The sequence below is a fragment of the Equus caballus genome, chromosome 21 (genome assembly GCF_041296265.1).
Source record: "Equus caballus isolate H_3958 breed thoroughbred chromosome 21, TB-T2T, whole genome shotgun sequence".
Taxonomy (NCBI): domain Eukaryota; kingdom Metazoa; phylum Chordata; class Mammalia; order Perissodactyla; family Equidae; genus Equus; species Equus caballus.
The window spans coordinates 41104155-41124328 of NC_091704.1; the positions used below are offsets into that span (position 1 = coordinate 41104155).

The 20174-nt window shown below is 38.6% G+C and overlaps 1 long non-coding RNA gene and 1 pseudogene across 1 annotated transcript; one reads left to right on the plus strand and one right to left on the minus strand.

Annotated features, from left to right (window-relative positions):
* Positions 1 to 1631: 1631 nt before the first annotated feature.
* LOC138919711 (uncharacterized) lies at positions 1632 to 13827 on the minus strand. Its single transcript, XR_011430129.1, has 4 exons — positions 13135 to 13827; positions 7697 to 7995; positions 6513 to 6872; positions 1632 to 1821 (listed from the first exon to the last, which is right to left on the minus strand). It is a non-coding gene; the product is annotated as an uncharacterized lncRNA (long non-coding RNA).
* Positions 13828 to 18123: 4296 nt separating this feature from the next.
* Positions 18124 to 19426, plus strand: LOC100066614 (cilia- and flagella-associated protein 53 pseudogene; annotated as a pseudogene).
* Positions 19427 to 20174: the final 748 nt, after the last annotated feature.

Below are 20174 nucleotides of genomic sequence, written 5' to 3' on the forward strand. Positions count from 1 at the left end.
CTACCTGTGATCTACTTGTCACTTAAGAAAAGACCTATTTCTCCATCACTTTCCAGAGCCACTGTTGCCAGCTGTCTATGATTCTGTGGCGGGAAGCTGCTCCCCAACACTACTCTGTATACCAGGGTCAACAAACTGGCCTCTTCCTATACGTGAAAGGGTGCCTGCCTACCATGTTTCAAAGACAGCTGGTCCCAGGTTCATTGTTCATTAGCTTGGTTGCTTAGAGCACAGTGTTCTTCCACGGTGTTCATGGAAGTAATGTCAAGGATATGATAGTATTTGCCTGAATGGGATCCGTAGATTACCTGGCTGCAAACAAGCATCTCTCTTTTCTCTCTCTCTTACTCTTTCTCTTCCTTCCATCTTTCCTCCCTCCCCTCTCTTTATATGGATATTAAATATTATGCTGTAATAAATGAGAATGTATGTAAAGCTTTTAGCAAAGTGGCTGGTACATACAAAATACTTACTATGCGCCAGCCAGTATGCTAAGAGCTCTACATACATCCTCATTTAATCCTCACAGTAATCTTAAGAAGTGGATTATATCGTTATCCTCATTTTACAAATATTATTGAAGGATTAGAAAAGTTAAGTAATTTATCCAAACGCACACAGCTAGGAAGCGATAGAGTCAGAATTCAATATTAAATCTCAGGATTTCTAACTTCAAATAATACATACATATGATATCAAATATATTCACATATATATAATTTGAAGTTACATATATGTTACATATAACATATGTATGTTTATATATATAGTTTTTCAATGGACAAATATATATACATATATATTTAAGCTAATATATATATAAAATTTAAGCTACTGATCAACCAACAGTAGAATATATGTATTGAGTTATTTTCCCAGTTTGCAAATGAATTATGTCACACCTCTGCTGCATTTTTTTTTGTTCATTGAAGATCTATATATATAAATCACACATATATTTGCATGTATATACCGCATATATATATGTAACATGTTATTAGTGCTATGGAGTCGATTCTGACTCCTCATGACCTACATACATCAGGGCAGAACCCTGCCCAGTCTTTTTGCACCATCCTCTCACCTTCCGATGTTGTAGCAGACAATACTCTGTGACTATTCATAGGGTTTTCATGCCCAATTTTTTCAGAAGTGGGTGGCCAGGTCATTCTTCCTAGTTTGTCTCAGTCTGGAAGCTCCATTGAAACCTGTCCAATATGGGTGACGTTGCTGGTATTTGACATACCGGTGACATAGCTTTCAGCATCACAGCAGCACACAGTCAGTACAGTATGACAACCGACAGAAGGGTGGTAAGGTTCCCTGACTGGGAAAAGAACCCAGGCCCTGGTGGTGAGAATGCTGAATATTAACCACTAGATCACCATGGCTGGCTTATGTAATAAATAAATTTTAACACATATCTAGAAAACATACTCATAACATATACATAAAAAGCACATTTATAAACATGTATATATTATTCAATGAACAAAAAAGAACCCAGTAGAGGTGTGACCTAAATTCATTCCCTAACTCAGAAAATAACTCAAAACATATGTTCCACTAATGGTAGATCAGTAGCTTAAATTTTACAGAGGATATGCCAATTGCATGAGTTTTACACAATCTCTTGGTTGTAAAGTACACATTTTTTATTCGTTTTTTGGTCCTCAAAGAATGGGAGGAAAGATGCAACAGCTTTAAGAGATCGTTTGGGTTCATAGCAGATGCATGCATGGTTGGTGTTAATCCTTGTTTAGAACTGGGCGCAGTCCAGAGGCATCAGCATTCTCTCCAAACATTCCTTCAGTGTTCTCTCTGGAAAATCAAGTTACGTTATATTAACACACAAATAAAATTTTCGATGAGTTGGCCAAATGAATGGATTTGTTAGACTTTATTTAACCTGTTTCTTCTTTCTATTCATTTCAGAATATTTCCTTCTTTAATAGTCTTTTATGTGGCTGCTCATTATCTATCTTGATTATTAGCCAGATTACTTTTTAAAGCCAACTAGAATCTGTTTTCAATTTTTGTTTTAGAATGGTCAACCACAGCATTCCCAGAATTTGGCCTGAAGTTTTCAATTAGGTTGCAATGACTTTTTCAATTGAAAATATTGTTGTTCTTTCTGGCTGTATATTTAACAAGAAAGGAAAAACAACTTTCTCCTTGCTTTGATAGTCTTCCACCAAATAATAAAAACCTGACCCAAAACACGAAAGTAAATAAGTTCATTGAAATGGTGGGAAGTAAGACACACAATGAAAATGAAGTGGCACTGAAAATTTTGACAATAAATTAATTTAGCACTTTTTTTTTTAAGAAATCTAACATGATCAAAGCAAACAAAGTCTGGCTTGTGGTATTTAAAAATAACATTTGTTCTAACTTTAGAGTTTGATTATTATAAAAAAATTATTGACTTTGACTTTTGTAATGTTTTCATTCAAAAGAACACCAATTTTACATCAGTCTCATTTCCAATTTCTATTGAAAAATAATTTAACAAAAGCATGAGGAGAAAATCATTTTTATGGGGTAAATCAATAGAAAAAGACATAGGTTCATGGGCTCACTGGACTACTTTATTTCTAATGCTGAAGCTATGGAGATGTATTCTCTTTGATTTTCCACATCCTATCATCTGAATAACTGGGTGGTATAGGAATAGATGTACCGAGTAGGAGTTGAGCAAACAATACTCAAGCATTAATCAATGTGACTAAATGTTCTTCAAGGAAGCCCTGACATACTTAGTGAATGCTTAGGGTTTTATTTACTCTGATTGAAAACTAAAGCTTCATTGGGGGAACACATTTGCCACATACTTAGAATACCACCAGTATTCAGCGAAAAAAAATAAAGGCATCAGATGAAAATAACAAAAGCAGAAACAACAGCAGCATGAAAATTACTAATGCATATGTTGTAGGTATTCAACTGCCAGGAGCTATAAAGAGATACCACATTCCAATCATTTCTCTGTTATTGGCAATTTTTTTCCCTCATGATTTTCTAATGAAGATGCTGCTAATCCATCTAATCATTGATTTGGAGAGTACAGAGAAAAAATACCAATTATTTTGCTCCATCATATGTATTATTGTATATCATAAATATGTATTTTAGTACATCTTTAATAAATTCAACAGCAATCACTTATTATTAACTATGTGCCAAGCACTCTGCTTTATGTGAATTTTTTTCCATTTAATCTTCATAACAATCTTAAGAGATAAGCATTGTGTTTATCTCCATCAATAGATGACGAACCTGAGTTTCAGTGAGCTCAACTGACTTGTCTAAGGTCCCACTGTCAATAAGCATCTATTGATGGTGTTGTGTTAGTCACGCTATTACCTCTCATTCAATTCTCCTGAGCAGCCACATCTCTCACCCTAGCAGCAAAAATAGAGATGACTTCCTTTCAGCCTTATTTCTGGATATCAAATAATGGCCAGACTTGCAACCACTTGTTCTATGGAAGAAAAGCTGAATAATGAGCAATAGAAGTCAAACCAATAGAGTCACAGACCAATTACAAATATAAATTGTACCCAAGTGATTACAAATATAATCATGAATTTGGACAAACGCTTACCTTTTACAGTCCAGACAGAATCAATTTTACCATCCAAAATATACCAAATGTGATAGTAGAATCACTGGCTAACATAGATACAGAAAAACTGGAAACTAACATGCTTTGTTGTTAAGCAGACAAAAGGATTCATTTTCTGAGAGCAAATGAATGCAAATATTATCTTTGCCAGACAGATATGTTATCCACAACTGCCTTGTCCCTTCCCTATACAGAAACATTGTGATCAACACTTCATCTAAGAGCATTAAAAGTCTTACTGGAGAATGTTGCCTCCTTCTCTGAGTAAATTTCCTGGCCCAACTTCAGCACTAAATTCTGTAAAAAGTGGAGTTGAAGTCAATGGCCCTGGGGTGTCATACGCTAAAGATGCTTCTCAGCAGTAAAAATCGTTCCTCCTCAAATACAGGGAAGATTGTTCATGGCCACATATTTACAAGTATACTTTTTTCTTCCCCTCTTTCCCATCTTCCACTAACTACAATCCTTCTACAGCCCTTTTTGGTGAAAGTAGCAGAGTAAACATAATAGTATGTTAATTTCTCCAAAGCTCATAGGCTCACCTCTAAAAGGCATCCCTTTGGGCTCACAACTCTGTCTTTATGAAAGGAATAAAATAGAAATATATGTATCAAAATGAAAAGTGAGACTAACTATAGCAACATGATTGAGTTGTTCAATAAAACTTCGCTCAGGAAAGAAAAGACTGTAGGCCAACAAATATTATTTTCTTCAAGATATTCATCCAAGACAATAGTTTGATTACTTGGGCAAAGGGTTGTCTTGTCAAATAATAGTTTATCCATCAAATCTTCCCTTAAGACACTCACCTTACTCTGTTCACCAATCCTAAACTATTATGTCAGAAGTTTGCCCAGTCTCCATCATCTCTCCGTCTTGAAACATTTGCCCAGACCTCAACACCCTAGAAACATCCATTCAGACTTCCCTCTCGTGAGAAACTGCTGAGATCTGTCAAGGTGGCATTCTATCTCACAGCAGTGACTTCTAATCTATTCAGCTTTGCTTTATTAAATGGTTGTTTCGTAATATTTTGGGGAATTCAATAAAGGAAGGCCAATATGGTACAGAGATCTGGAATCTTCCAAGTATAATGATCAAGAACTCAAGCTGTTTTTAATTTAATCCATTTTACAAGCATCTTTGCTTTTCAAGACTTCACGGAACAGAATTAGATGGTTCTGTCACAATCAAAGGATACGGAAATTTCACAGAGAGAATATCAAGGTTACTTAACATAGACTTATAGATTGTGAGTGTAGATCAAAAACACTTTTCAGTGGTTGGTTTTAAAGAGTCAGCAGTTTTTTCAGTGCAAAAGGAGTGCAGAAAACAGAATTTCATACTTTTCAATTTGTGTGTGCATTTCTCACAAATTAAATCCAGACTTGTTTCCTAAAGCAACATTTGGAAGATATTTTTTAAATAGGCCAGTGACTAATTATTTGTCCACTTAAACAAATAAGTAGTTTAGAGAAGGTAATCCCTTTTATCTTGTTATTGTAAAAATCAATTCCAAAACTAAAAAAGGAAAAGTTGACTTAAATTCATAAAAGTAAAAAAGCTTAAGAGAATTAAGCTCCAGGGCTCTAAATAAACATTTGTTAAAAACTTCAATTTCAATGATCTCTATTTTCATGAGGTATTGTCACTTTACCATTTAAAAAGAAAACTTTAAACCAGCTGTAAAATAAAACAGATGTGATAATTGTCTGTTTGAATACATAGTATAAATACCTTTTCACTGTAAATGAATTAATATCTCTGATAACGATACATATCATCTATGTTAATTGATGCTGTACTGACATATTATTTGATTGAACATTTTTCAATATTGGTCCCTTTTTCACTCTTAGTAGGAAGTGATAATGTTGGGAGTCTTACCTGGCTTCATGGACAAATAAGTTAGCCTTTTACAAAAGGTAGGAAGAACTATTGACATGAAGATATTTCCACTTTTTCTTGGAAAAATCCTCAGGATGGGAATTACAAAGACCTACCTCATTGGACCAGATGGGAGGGGGAAAAAACTGAAGAAAATAAAATGCACAGATTAAGCTGTCAATGATTTAGCCTGTCACAGAGCCATTCTGTGGAATATTGGAAGGTAACAGAGCACTTCTCCTCAGCTGTTCTCTTTTTAGATAAGAGAAGAGACTAAAGGGTCATTGAAAATGAAAAGCTTAACAGGGCCAGCCCAGTGGTGCAGGAGTTAAGTTCTCACGTTCTGCTTCAGCAGCCCGGGGCTCGTGGGTTTGGATCCCAGGTGCGGACATGGCACCTCTTATCCAGCCATGCTGTGGCAGGGGTCCCACATATAAAATAGAGGGAGATGGGCACGGGTGTAGCTCAGGGTCAGTCTTCCTCAGCAAAGAGGAGGACTGGCAGCAGATGTTAGCTCAGGCCTAATCTTCCCCAAAACAAATAAATAAATAAAAAGCTTAATAAATGCAAGGAAATATTAGCCTTAAAATAAATGGGTTTTGTGCTAACAAAACATGAGCTTTATCATCAGAAGCTATGAAACCATTCCACGAAGAATATTGATACAACAAATAGAAAGAAAAACCACCCAAGTTTTCAGCAGAGGTATGACGTAATTAGTAACTCTGCTGTGGAGGTTACTGAAAATAGCGATCTCAATTTTCCTAGTTGTTCTCCATTATTTAGACATATGGAGAAGAATAACAACAGAGATCACTCAAAGTTACAATCAACTTAATTTAGTTTAATGAAATCTTTTAGAAGTTACATTTTGATAGGGAACTCCTGGTATAATGGCTATGGGTGCCACGTGGTACCTCTTCATGAAGCAGTACTGAGACCTGGGAGAGTAGAGAGCCTCTCAGCCTCTGGGGGCAAGGTTGTATGTCTTAGTTACCTTTGCGGCCTTGGTGCTCAGCTCAGCATCTGACACTTAGGAGCCAATCATCTTTTGATCTGTGAAGGGAGTGTTCTTGAGGAGGTTGAAGGACCTGGGTTTCTCCGATTACAGATGTCAATACTATACAATTGTTTTACTTAATAACTTATCTTAGAGAAGGAACTAGGAGCACGTGCCAACATTTCTTCAGCAGCAGGGTTGGAATGGTTACAGAATCAGGGGGCTCGAGTTCAGACTCCGTCTCCAGTGCTCACTCGCTGTGTGACTCTGGGCAGGTTACAACCTTCTTTAGAGCGGCTCTCCTTGCTGGGACATGGAGATAAGAGGAGCAGCTGCCTCAGAGGACTGCTGTGAGAACTAAAGAGGTAATCCACGCAGAGAGGTTAGTGTGGTTGCCTGGCCCATAAAGGGCATTCAACAAATATTACTTATCACTATTACTCATACCCTAAAAAAAAAGATCATAAAACCTTTTGATAGCTCACTGTGTTAATGTTTCTAGTTGCTGTAACAAATTACTACAAACTTGGCAGCTTAAAACAACAGAAACACAATCTCTCACAGTGTCGAAGGCCAGAAGTCCAAAATCTGTATCACTGGGCTGGAATCAAGGTGTTGGTAGGGCTGCGGTCCCTCAGAGGCTCTGGTGGGGAATCCTGTCCATTCCTTGCCCCTTCCAGCTTCTGGAGGATGCCAGTATTGCTTGGCTTGCGGCTGCATTGGTCCAAACTCTGCCTCTGTGGTCACTTTGTCTCCTGCTCTTCTGTGTGTTTGTGTCAATGTCCCTTTGCCTCCCTTTTATCAGGATACTCCTGATTGCATTTAAGGCCCACTCTGATAATCTCATTTTCAAGAATCTTAAATTTAATCACATTTGCAAAAAAATTTTTTGCTATATAAGGTAATCTTCACAAGTTCCAGAGATTAAGACCTGGCTATCTTTTTAGGAATGATTATGCAGCCTACCACATTGAAAAAACGAGACGATTTTCTTCTCCAGCTGCATATTATGGGCTTAGTTTCTCTCTCTCTCTCTCTCTCTCTCTCTCTCTCTCTCTCTCTCACACATACGCACACTTTCTCTCTCTTCCTTTCTCCTCTTCCTCCAACCCCTCTCCCATTTACTTAACTATATATAGGTCAAGTGGCTTGATCAAATACAGGGTTTTTCTCTTACTTACCTGGAAGACTGAGGTAGGCAGCTGCCAGTTCCTGTTGAGGGGCTCACTCAGGTCAGGATCTGCATCTCTGTGAGGCTCTATGATTCTTTTGGATTTTCTAGTGTGACTGTTGCCTCATGGTCATAAAATGGCTGTTGCACAACCAGGCATTCAGGATAGGAAGAAGAGAGCCAGCCCTGATGGTCTAGTGGTTAAAATTCAGCACTCCCACTTCAGTGGCCCAAGTTCATTTCCTGGTTGCAGAACCACACCACTTGTCTGTCAGTTGCCTTGCTGTGGTGGCAGCTCACGCAGAAGAACTAGAAAGACGTAAAACTAGGATATACCACTTTGGACTGGGGCTTTGGGGAGGAAAAACACAAAGAGGAAGATTGGCAACAGATGTTAGCTCAGGGTGAATCTTTACCTGCAGAAACAGAAGATAATAAGAAAGAATGTTTCCAACTGCTTCTGTGTGTTTATCGGTAAACCAAAACTTTCCCTGAAAACTCTCAGGAGGCATGTTTTTATGTTCTATTGGCCAGAAGTGTGTCTTCCATCACTAGATGCAAGGGAGGCTGGGAAAAGCAAAATGTAGCTTTTCTAGCATGGGTAGTAGAAGACATCCAGATAGCAGATCAGAGATGACGGCTGCGTAAGCCAACCAACAGGGCCTATGAGAGAGGGAGGGTGGATCGGGCAGAGGAGGAAAGAGAAGCAGAGGCAGAACACCCACTGAGTATCTTCTAGGAGTAGCTCCACACGGTTCCTGCTTTCATCTTCACAACAGTCCTTTGAGATTGGTATTAGTATTCCCATCTCATAGAGAAGAAAACTGAGGTTCAGAAAATTTTAAAAACACACTCTGGAACACAGAGTTAATAAATGATAAAGACAGGAATAAAACTCAACTGTGTCTAAATCCAGACGCCACACTCTTTCATTCTGGAATTACCAGACCAATTCGATCATCTGCAGTTGACTTATTCCCTAGCAGCCACTCTTCTTTAAAAGCTATTTTATTTTAACAGTGTTGACCCAAACTCAGAGCACTTCACCAAAATCATAAATCACTCCTGGCTGTGGTTCTGGCCACAGCTGAAATGCTCCAGTTCCATCACAAATGTGTCGTGAGATGTGGGGCCTGGTCAACACATTGCAAGAGGCACTTGAAATGGGAACGTGGCCCAATAAGCCTGAGACCGTGTCCTCACCACAGAGGCTGGGCTTCCTGGGCTTCCTGTGGCACATATAGTGCTCTTCACCAGGCCCACTGGTTCAATTGTATTTGTTAGTGACAAGCGCTAACAGGAATGCAGCTCAAGGTTTGCAGCTGACATTTGGAGTTAAATCAGCTTTGTGTCTCCAAAGCTGCCCTTACAGACATGAGTTTCCAAATATATTGCTGAGAGAGTTTCACAGAGAAGAAATTCCACTGGGGGAGGTTGAGTTCTTGAAGAAAGGCAAATCCTTTGTGAGCAGTGTCTACAAATATAGGGAAATTTAGATAAGAAAAAATATGATTCAAAAATCTGCCCCCAAACTAAAACAACTATTTTTGATGCTGTGAATTGCATCTCCTTCTACCTTATCTCCTTCCACTTGAACTAATCTAGAGCTTCCTGTCCCTCTTGGGTTTGCATCATTTAAATTCATCAGTTTATGTGTGTTTTATGAAAGCAGTAGAGAAAATCAAAATTTCAGTCCACACAACAAAACACACTGTACAAGACAAAACAAGGTTTATATTGACATTTCGTTCTGATAAAGTGTCATGATTGTAGTAACACAAATTAACTGATATCAAGATTCTAAAAATGAATTCATTCTCTTGCAGTTAAAGAATGTTCTATACAGTGAAGATAAAAAATAAGATTTCATAATTTGCATATTCTTGGGGTAGATAGGGATTACTGACTTTATTCATCCATGAAAATAAACACTGGCTCATCTACCTAAGGCACTGGAGGAACAGGTAAGCATTGGTGAGGCAGGAATGGGGATACCAACCCCTGGAAGACTGGGCCTGGTGCCGCAGCATAGTGGTTAAATCCAGTGTGTTCTGCTTCGGAGGCCCAGGTTCATGGGATTGGATCCCAGGCTCAGACCTACACCACTCATCAAGCCATGCTGTGGCAGTGACCCACCTACAAAATAGAGGAAGACTGGTACAGATGTTAGTTCAGGGCTACTCTTTGTCAAGCAAAGATTAAAGAGGAAGATCAGCAACAGATGTTAGCTCAGAGTGAATCTTCCTCCCCAAAACAAAAAAGAGGAAAATTGAAGAAAAAAGAACAGTCTACTTTTCAGCTTGTTTGGAACACAGTTGGATTTGGAACCAGTTTCTGCATCACTCAAAGCCAATGACCTTGGTTCACCAGACCCCATGCTCACACTTGACTACTTGCTTTGATTCCTGGCCAGCAAGAGTGGTCCCTAAGGCACTAAATGCCAGCACAGCCACCACCATAGACCCCATGTGTAACACCAATTGTCAGGAAGAGAAAGTTAAACCTAAACTGGCCTTATTGGATTTGTGGAGCTTCTGGAGAGGCTGGGTAATGCAATCTGGAAATGCAAGGAAGTTATTCCCATGGTGGGGGAACTTGGACCAATGCAAAACAGATGACAAAAAAGCCAGCAGGTAAATTGCTCACCCTTCTTCTTCGCCTATTGACAGTTCTGATGCACAATACGTCTATGCAAATTTTCTAAAGTTGTTCTGCAAGATGAACAACCAGTTGTGTGTATTACAAAGCTAGGACCAGCCTGGTAAAGCACCCACTGTCCTTCACTCTGGGTTTCCTGGGACTGCAATCCCAGTAAAGTATTATCTGTAAGTTTTTGCCTCAGGCTTCAATTTCTGAAGAACTCACGTTAGGATAGAGAGAGTGACAATAATCATAACTGCTCCTGGAAATAGTCTGTAAGGCAGTGGTGGCAGAGCTTGGGTGCTAGGCATTGATGAAGCTTAAAGATCAAGGAAATGGGCCTGGTAGGATCCAAGAATGGTCACTAGGTCTAAGTCAGAGCCAGTATGAAGTAGAGAAGCTAAACTCCTACGGAAATGGAAGTGGAAATGGGAATCACACTTTCCCATGCCCAACTATAATAGAAGGTCAAAGAGAGAAGGGCAGTTTTCCTGTGAGGCTGTACTTCATCTAACCTCTCAGATCACAGTGAGGTTCTCTGAACAGGGACACGTCATTAGAGGTAAGAGCCAACTGAGTTTTCAGTACAAATCGGTGGAAGGTAGAAAGAAGATAGGACAAATGTGAAAAAGAATTTCCTCCCAAATCTTTATGCCTGGGCATCCTAACAACAGGCTCCCCAAAGGAGTTAGGAAGAGTCCAAGCTTTAGTAAACATGTGAGTTCAAGAGAAACTGCCCGAGGAATAGTGGAAATTGCCCCAAGATGGCAGCATTACTCATTTCAGCAAACCTTTATCGGTTCTTACCCTGCACAAGTTCAACAATAAGGTGTGTTACAAAGAGAGAGTATCTTTTAAGTACACTGTATGACAGACTTTAGGGGTTTTACAAAAAAAAGAATAGGAACAAGTTCCTATCCTTAAGGATCTTAAAATCCAACCTATAAGAGGCTGGCCCGTGGCTGAGTGGTTAAGTTTGTGCGCTCCGCTTCTGCAGCCCAGGGTTTCACTGGTTCGGATCCTGGGGCTGACCCAGCACCGCTCATCAGGCCATGCTGAGGCTGCGTCCCACGCAGCACAACTAGAATATACAACTATGTACTGGGGGCCTTTGGAGAGAAGAAGAAGAAGAAGAAGAAGAAGAAAAAGACAAGATTGGCAGCAGATGTTAGCTCAGGTGCCAATCTTTAAAAAAAAAAATCCAACCTATGGGTACTATGAAACAAACGTTTTTTTGAAAGAAGGAGAATTTATTCTGAGCATCTGTTTTCCCTGTGAATTTGGATTCCCGCTCTTTCCAAAGCAATGGTCAGGGTAAAAAATGTGTAACGTGTTTACCACCTAATCAATCGATTCTGCAAAAACATAAAAAGGAGCAAATGAATGGCATGCCTTCCTCATTAAAAATCAATTCCAGCTTATGAAACTCGGAGTTAATACTGCATTCCTGATTGTTACAGATCCAAGAAAAGGTCGATTTCTTCACTTTCTCTTTGTCTAGGTTCTACCGTACAGGAAAATCTGTGTTATTCATCTCTCCCTGGGGGGCCCTTCATCTACCAGACCACAGCATTTACAGCCCTCCGAACGCGTCAACATGTTGGATGGGATACCTACCAGTAGGCAGTAATTTTACTTTACACTTGATGGGCCTGTTGACAGAAATGGTACAGGACTTCAAAGAATTAAAAGCACAGACAGACGGTTAGGAATTTATAAACAAACTGTTGGTGGTATAAAAAGAAAACAGGTAAGAGTTCTTGGAGGATTCCTCTCCCTCTTTTTCTTCCTGTCTTTATTCCACTTTCCATTGCCACTATGTTTAAAATGCTGTCTTGCTATTAGTTTTTAATGAAACCAGTCTGTTTATCATATTTGATGGCAGACTCGGTTGTTTGCAACTCAAAGTTATGTTATTTTTCCCTCAAACGGATTCAACTGGCGGGCTCTGCAGATTCCTTCGCACAAAAATGACACCATGACACCAAAGTTCTAGCGGCAAGAAGTAAATCCTACACCTCAGCAATTCTGCCAGCAAGATAAAGCATTGCCAACTGATTTTTCTTTTCCTTAAGGAAAAAAGCAGAAAGGATAGGATAAAAAGCCTCGACGAGAAAACATGCTCACATATCATAACAGAGCTATGGGCTTTAGAAGTTTCTATGATTCTAAATGCTTGGTTGAAGCTAAGCAGCCTCCTCAGAGCTATCACTTGCCACAATTTCAGAAGATCTTGGACACTGGGAGAAGACTTGATTAGCATGACTAACTCTCATAGCCCCCAAGCTTCAGACATGAGCAACAGAGAGGAGCCAAGCAGACACTGGATAAATAATAAATAATGAGAAACATGTTGCAACATTCACTTTTAAATCATATTTCCAATTTTTTCTTACATCCACAAATTTCTAGTAAAATGAAGTTATGCAGTTTCATTAAATTATCTAGATGTCTTTAAGAAAAAAGGAAAACAATGTTAGTATAATTTCAAATGTCTCCTTCACAGCAGACACAAACATGCTGAAGTCTGTCTGTTGTATAAAGATGGCCCCTTGTTCCCGCTGTCCAGTCGACCTACGGAACCATTTCTTCTCTTCCCTTTACCACCAAACTTCTCAAAAGAGTTTACCCTTTTTCGTATTTTCTCTACTCCTTTCTCGTAATAATTTTTCTGCCTCCATGAATTTATTTAACCGTTTATCGAAGTCCAACGGCCTCTTTCCAAATGATCTCCTCAAACGTTTTGAAAGATCTGTTACTCCTGTTCCAATCGTCCTTGTTTGTAGGCTCCTAAGACATCACACTCACCTGAAATCCTATTAAACTTGATCATCTCGTCGGTTTCTTGTAAATGGAAGCATCTCCAGAAGGTTCCTAGGACTTCAGCCTTTTTCTCTCTCAGAGTGTCTCATCTACTCCCATGGCTGCAAATACAGACCACTTTTACATCCATCTGTTAGATTTTACTTATTTAAAAAGCAGACCTACTTGTCATTTTGCTAAGTTAAATCACCATATAGATGTATGACGGCACTTCAAAAAACTCCCCTTTGTCCAAACCTGTTCCTTCTCTTAGTTATCTTCCCCCCAAAATCAGGATTAAAATACAAGAGTTGTCATTGGCTTTTCCTTCTTTTGAACTTCTAACATCCAATCAATTGCTCAGTTCTCTCACTTCTATGTGTGCAATTACACCCTTATCTAAGCCACAGCTTTTACTGCCATGCTGAAGATCAAGTTCCCATTACCTCTGTTCTAGACCATTCTAGCAGACATTTATCCTGTCCTTCCCCATCCTTCCATTCATCATTTCCCTGTCAGTCATTTTCCTAGCATATAATTCCAATCCTGTCACTACGGACTCAAAAGATCTACTCTTTGTCCGTTTCCTACAGAATAAAGATCAGAGTCTAGTTTAGCATTAAGGTCCTTCATAATTAGGGTGTTACAAGGCTTTATAACCCTAAAAAATCCTGTGTAGAATGTGTTGTTTCAGCAGCCTAAAAGGACTCATCACAGAAAAGGAACCCCCCCCAAAAACCCCCCAAAAAACCCAAAAACAAAACAGAAAGAATAAGTTGTTTTTGTCTTTTTAAGTAGGAGGGTGAAACAATTTTTTAACAATGACTGTATTGCCATCTACTGGAATGATTAGGGCACAACAGTTGAAGCAAATTTTTCTTTCAAAAGTGTGAAAGGTTTGGCTTCAATTTTCAAAAATTCTATCTAAATACAACTTTTAATGTCTAATCTAATAGAAAATGTTAGAGTTGTGTGAAAGAATTATCTTTAATTTAAAAGCACACAAAATGACAGTTAACAAATTGGCATGACTTTTGCTTATAAGAAGCTGGAAGCATTCCCCCTTTCTCACTGAGACCATCCCTGTGATCTCAAGAAGGAAATGACTGGCTTTCTGGAAAAGTAAAGTGTCTTGCAAGGTGACTCTCAGAAAATAACATCTTCTGATGCCACCCAACAATTCACATTTTCCTCAACCTTTGAGACTCAAAAGTAGAATTACCTTCTCCGAGGAAGGCTTCCCAAACCAAATCTCACCCTTCCTGAATTTGCAGGACTTGCTATTTGCATATACCCTTCCCTTGGGAGATACAGCACAGTCCTGTGTTGGCCTCTCAGTCGTGGTTAAAAATCTGGTGTCTAATGTCCAGCTGCCTATTTCAAAATGTGAATTTGCCACTTACTAGCTGTTATTTAGTGTTTTTGTGATCAGCTTCCTTCTCTGTCAAATGGACATAACAATATTTCCTTCGCAGGGTTGTTAGGAAGATGAAGTTAGCAAAAACTGTAAATCACTCAAAACAGCACCTGCCATGTAGTAAGCACTTAGCAGTTGTTAGCTAGTATCAAGCAGGTTGTCACAGACATGATTATTGTGTAACAATAATCTCAAGAGGGAGCAGTGAGTCCCACAGATAATAAGCTTACAACAAATGTTATTAAATGACATATTTTTATTAGCTATTTTTAAGTAGATTTTTTGAAGGATAATTTACATACTGTAAAATTCATCAGTTTTAATGGTTCAATTTGATGAGTTTTGACAGCAATTGAATAACCACAACCACAATTAAGATAAAGAAAATTTCCATCACCCTAACATGTCCTATGTACTTTTTCATATGTCCCTTATTCCCACCTCCAACATACTCACTACTGTGTATGTTAGCTATAGGATTTTTGTACATAAACTTTCAACAATTTGATTACATTCCGTTCTATTCCTAGTTTGTTGAGCTCTCTTTACATAAGGTATGCTGAATTTTGCCTAATGCTTTTTTCTACATCTATTGATCTTATAGTTTTCAAATTTTTAGTAACTCAGTATAGGAATTACACTGATTCATTTTCAAATGTTAAACCACATTGTGTTGTTGTCATGAGCTTCCTCTGGTCATAACGAATTTTTTCCCTCCCACTGAATTCAATTTATTAAAATTTTGTTAAGTGCTTTTGACTCTCTTTTTATGAGGGATATTATTCTGGAGTTTCCTTTTTTAGAAATACGTCAACTCATAAAATGAGTTGGGAAATTGTCCTATTCTTAAATTTTCTGGAAGAGCTTATATATAATTTTATAATGTTCTTCCATAAATGTTTGATTGAATTCACAAGTGAAGCCATCTGCATCTGGAGTTTCCTGTGTAGGAAGATCTTAAATGATAAATTCAGTTTCTCTAAATAAGTGTTTTTCTTAAATGTGCTTTGGTAGTTGGTGTTTTTTAGGAATTGGTCCATTTCACTTAAGTTACTGAATTTATTGGCATAAAGCTTTTTAAAACATTCCCTTATCCTTGGGGCTAGCCCCATGGTGGAGTGGTTGGGTTCTTGCGCTCCGCTTTGGTGGCCCAGGGTTTCACCAGTTGATATCCTCAGTGCAGACATGGCACGGCTCATCAAGCCATTCTGAGGTGGCGTCCCACATGCCACCACTAGAAGGACCCACAACTAAAAATATACAACTACATACCTGGGGGCTTTGGGGAGAAAAAGCAAAAATTTTTTAAAAACTTTAAAAAAAAATTTAAAAAACCCAAAACATTCCCTTATCCTTTTAATGCCTATAGGATCTGTAGTGATGTGTCTTTTATTATTACTGATATTGGTAATTTACATCTCTCTCTTCCTCTTTTTTTAATTGATCAATTTGGCTAAGTTTCTAATTTTTATCCTGTTCAAAGAATCATCTTTGTGTTGATTAATTTTCTCTCTTGCTTATTAATTTTCTATTTTATTGACTTTTCCCTTCATCCCTCAAGGATATTTTCATTGAATGTAGAATTCTGGATTGGCAGCTATTCTCTTTGAGCACTCTTTAAATGTTGTGCTACTAAATTTTGGCTTCCATAGTTCCTGATGAGAAATCCACAGTAATTTGAATCATTGTTCTCCTACAGGTAATGTACCATTGTTTTTCTGGCTGCTTACAAATGTTTTCTTCGCCTTTAATGTTCAGGAGTTTGATTATTATGTGTTTGGAGTTTGATTTCTTTGGGTTTATTCTGTTTGGGCTTTACTCAGCTTCTTAAATTTGTAAGTTTATATCTTTGATCATACTGGGGAAGTTTTCAGTCACTATTTCTTTACATATTTTTTTTTCAGCACCATACTCTGTCTCTTTGTCTCCTGAGACCCCAATAACATGAATATTAGACCTTTTGTGTAGTGCAAATGGTCTCCAAGGTGCTGTTTTTTGTTCAAACTTTTTTCTTTATTGTTCAGATTGGATAATTTCTATTTATTTATATTCATGTTTATTGACTCTTTCTTCTATCATCTCCAGTCTACTAATGAGTGTATTCAGTGAGATTTTTTGTATAATTTTGGATACTATATTTTACAGTTCTAAAATTTTCACTTGATTCTTCTTTGTGCTTTCTCTTTCTCTCCTGATACTTTCTATTTTAATATTTGTTTCAGGGGCCAGCACAGCGGTGCAGCGGTTAAGTGTGCAAGTTCTGCTTCAGCGGCCCAGGGTTCACTGGTTTGGATCCCGGGTGCCAACATAGCACCGCTTGGCAAGCCATGCTGTGGTAGGTGTCCTACATATAAAGTAGAGGAAGATGGGCACAAGTGTTAGCTCAGGGCCAGTCTTCCTCAGCAAAAAGAGGAGGATTGGCAGCAGATGTTAGCTCAGGGCTAATCTTCCTCAAAAAAAAAAAAATTTGTTTTAGGAGTGTTCATAAGTGTTCATTTAAGCATTTTTATAATAGATACTTTAAAGTCTTTGTCAGATAATTCCGTGCAGGAGAAAAAAGTTTTAACTTACAATAGAATTCAGAAGTTTGACTCTTACATGGGATTGACATTTTAGTTATTGAATGAAACTATTCTGGTAAAAAATAAAAGAGACTAGAGAATATTGTTATTATCTGAGAACGACCAATATGAGACCTGTTCTAGATTTCATTTAGAGGTGGGAATGTTTTTTTACATGTCCTATAAACTTCTGGTAATTTTACATATCAATCACATATACATGATTCATCATTCATCTCTTTCCCTGTTATATTTTATCCCTCCCTAACTGCTCTGATCCAATTTTTGTTGAAATTTTTATAGTAACATTTCCAAAAGAGGTACCTGGATAGTTTACTTGTTAAGTCCCTGTATGTCTAAAAATGCCTCGCACACACACACAATTCATAGATAATTTCTTGAGAACAGGATTCTATGATCACATCACTTTTCACTCAAAAGTGCACAACGTTGTTTCACTGTCTTCTATCTTGCTGTGTTATAGATAAGACTAATACTGTTATCAGTCTTTTCTTTGTAACCCAGTTTCTCTGTCTGGAAACTTAATAAGGATGACTTTTAATCCTACAGGCCCATTAACTACCCTAGGATGTGGCCAGGATTATTTTTTTTCCATTAAATTCTTCCAGCACTCAGATGGTCTTTATCATCTAAGAAGTGTTCATTCAATTCATGGGGATTTCTTTTATTAGTTCTTTGATTTTTGTTATTTCTGTTTTTTCTTTCTCTCCTTCTGAAAGCTTAATTATTTAGAATCATTGATTTCACGCAAGTTTACCTTGCATGTCTCTTTTTACTTCTAATTTCCATTTCTTTTCTTTTTCTTTTCTATTCTGGTATGATTCCTTAAGCTGGCATTCTGGGTCATTGCTGCCTCAATATTTAGCAGTGTCTATGCTATTTTTTTAGTGATACGTTTTTTGCCTTAAATTTATTTTTATTTTTTTTTTAGTTTTCTCCATTTCTGCCAGAATCCAAAATTCAGCTTGATGAGAGCCATCCGTCCTAGTTGTTTAGATGGATGGCTCTCTTTCAGTGCACCAACACTTATTAAACATACAGCATTCCATCAACATTCGTGAAAGATGAAATAAGCTATGTGAACTTTTAGCATCGGAAGAAAATGAGTATTTTACTGAAATGCAGTTGAAAGAACAAAGCAGTTAAGGATAACAAAAAGAATGAGAGAGAAAATCAGATTATTAAAAGAGAAGAAAGAAAAATAGAGACAAAATTTTGTGACTGGAAAGCTAGACAACAATTCAGGGAGTGCTGTGAGGAGCTCCGCGTTGAGCTGCTTGCATTCATCAGAAAGTGTGTGAGGAACAGAAAGCACAGACAGAACTTAGAGAGGAACTGAAGAGGCAGAAACTGGTGAAAGAAGAGACACTCTAGAACTTCCAGAGGAAGACCGATGAGCCAAGGAAAAGTGAGAAGCCCAAGAGGCGAGGAGTCAGAAAGAGCCAGTGCAGAACACACACCTGGGATAGGATGCCTACGTCACCAACATCAAAGCACAAAGGCCGGTGGTCCAGTGGCCGAGGGAAGAGGCAGCTCACCTTGTGGCAGATGACAACACAAGGCTAAACTTGAGAACGAAAAGGATAAGCTGAAGAAACAGAAGACAAAGCAAGAAATTAGAACCCTTTTGCAAAAAGCCCTCCAACAGAAGGTAAAGCATATTCAGCAGGAATACAAAACAGAGCAAGACTTGAACTTGAAGCTCGTGCAAAGGGTCCTTCGAGACTTACAGGAAGAGGCTGATAAAAAAGAAGCAAAAAGGAAGACATGGGAAGAAAACAGAAGATATCTCATGAGCATGTGACACAGCAATGTAAGGAAGAGAAAGCTCAGGAGAAAGAAGTGGACAAAATAATAGAAGAGGAGAAGGAAAAGAAGTTTGCTGAGAAAGACAGGCAGCTGAAATTTGAAAAGAAGGCGCGGAAACAGCGCTTGTGAATGAGGTCACGTGTAAAGAAAAATTAAAGAAATGTTGCAAGAAAAGCAAAAGAACAGGAAGAATGTGCTATGAAACAGGATCACACAAATGAAGGTCCTAAAGAACTTGACAGCGAAGAAGAGAACTTCGTAAGACGCTGCGTTTAGCCCAGAAGTACAGGAGACAATTGCAATGCAAATATCCCACCAGCAGAAGGCCCGTGAAGAGAAAGGAGAGCACTGAGAGTCTGAAGCAGAGATAGCAGCAAACAAGATTGGCCAGAACAAGGGCCAGGAGATCTGGACCACTCATCAGGTGTCATCCAGAAACATGCATCCCCCATGGACAGCATACCTTAATAAACTTCCAGTAGTTTCATAAACCTCAAAACTTTTTTCTCAGTCTTTTAATATATTTGACGCCAATATAAAAGTATGTTCCTCAAAAAAAAAAAATCCAGTGTTATACATAGCCTCTTCACTTGTATCACCCGCTCTTGCAGACCCACAAGCAAGCCAGTATATTATTATTATCAGGAGGGAGATCTCTTAGAACAGACAGATCCATCTCCTGGGCAATTATAAGTTGGCAGACAGAAAAAAATATATACTTCACCACCCTAGGAGTCTGGTGACAATAGGCTAACCTGCTGTGATCCTAGAATTCACGGGTAGGGAGAGAAGCCACCAGATCCTGTGGCTTCTTCCAGATCTCAAGGCAAAGAAAGTTAGCACCTGAAGGGTACAGTTTGGCTCAGCAAGTCAGGAGGTGACAACTGTGGATCAGGGCAGCCCCTATCAGAGGCACTGAGGAGACAGGTCTGGGCAGCTGGCTGACCTCCTCAAGCATCTGCAGAATCATTAGATTTTGCCTCTGGCTTCTCCAGACATCCTAGTCTCTTCTCAGGTCAGGGTCGTTTCAGCTCCTCTGTCCCAGGGCCTTACAAGGAAATTCACTTGGCTGCTCCCATGCTGTCCCCAGGAGCACTTGGTCTTTGCTTTGCAGGTGGGACCTCCTCCTCATCCTGAAGTTGGCTAAGATTTTCCTCCCTCCTCCTGCCCTAGACTTATACAAGCCAACTTTTCAAGGGCCCAAAGGGGACTTTGAGAGGAGAAAGGGGTCAAGCATC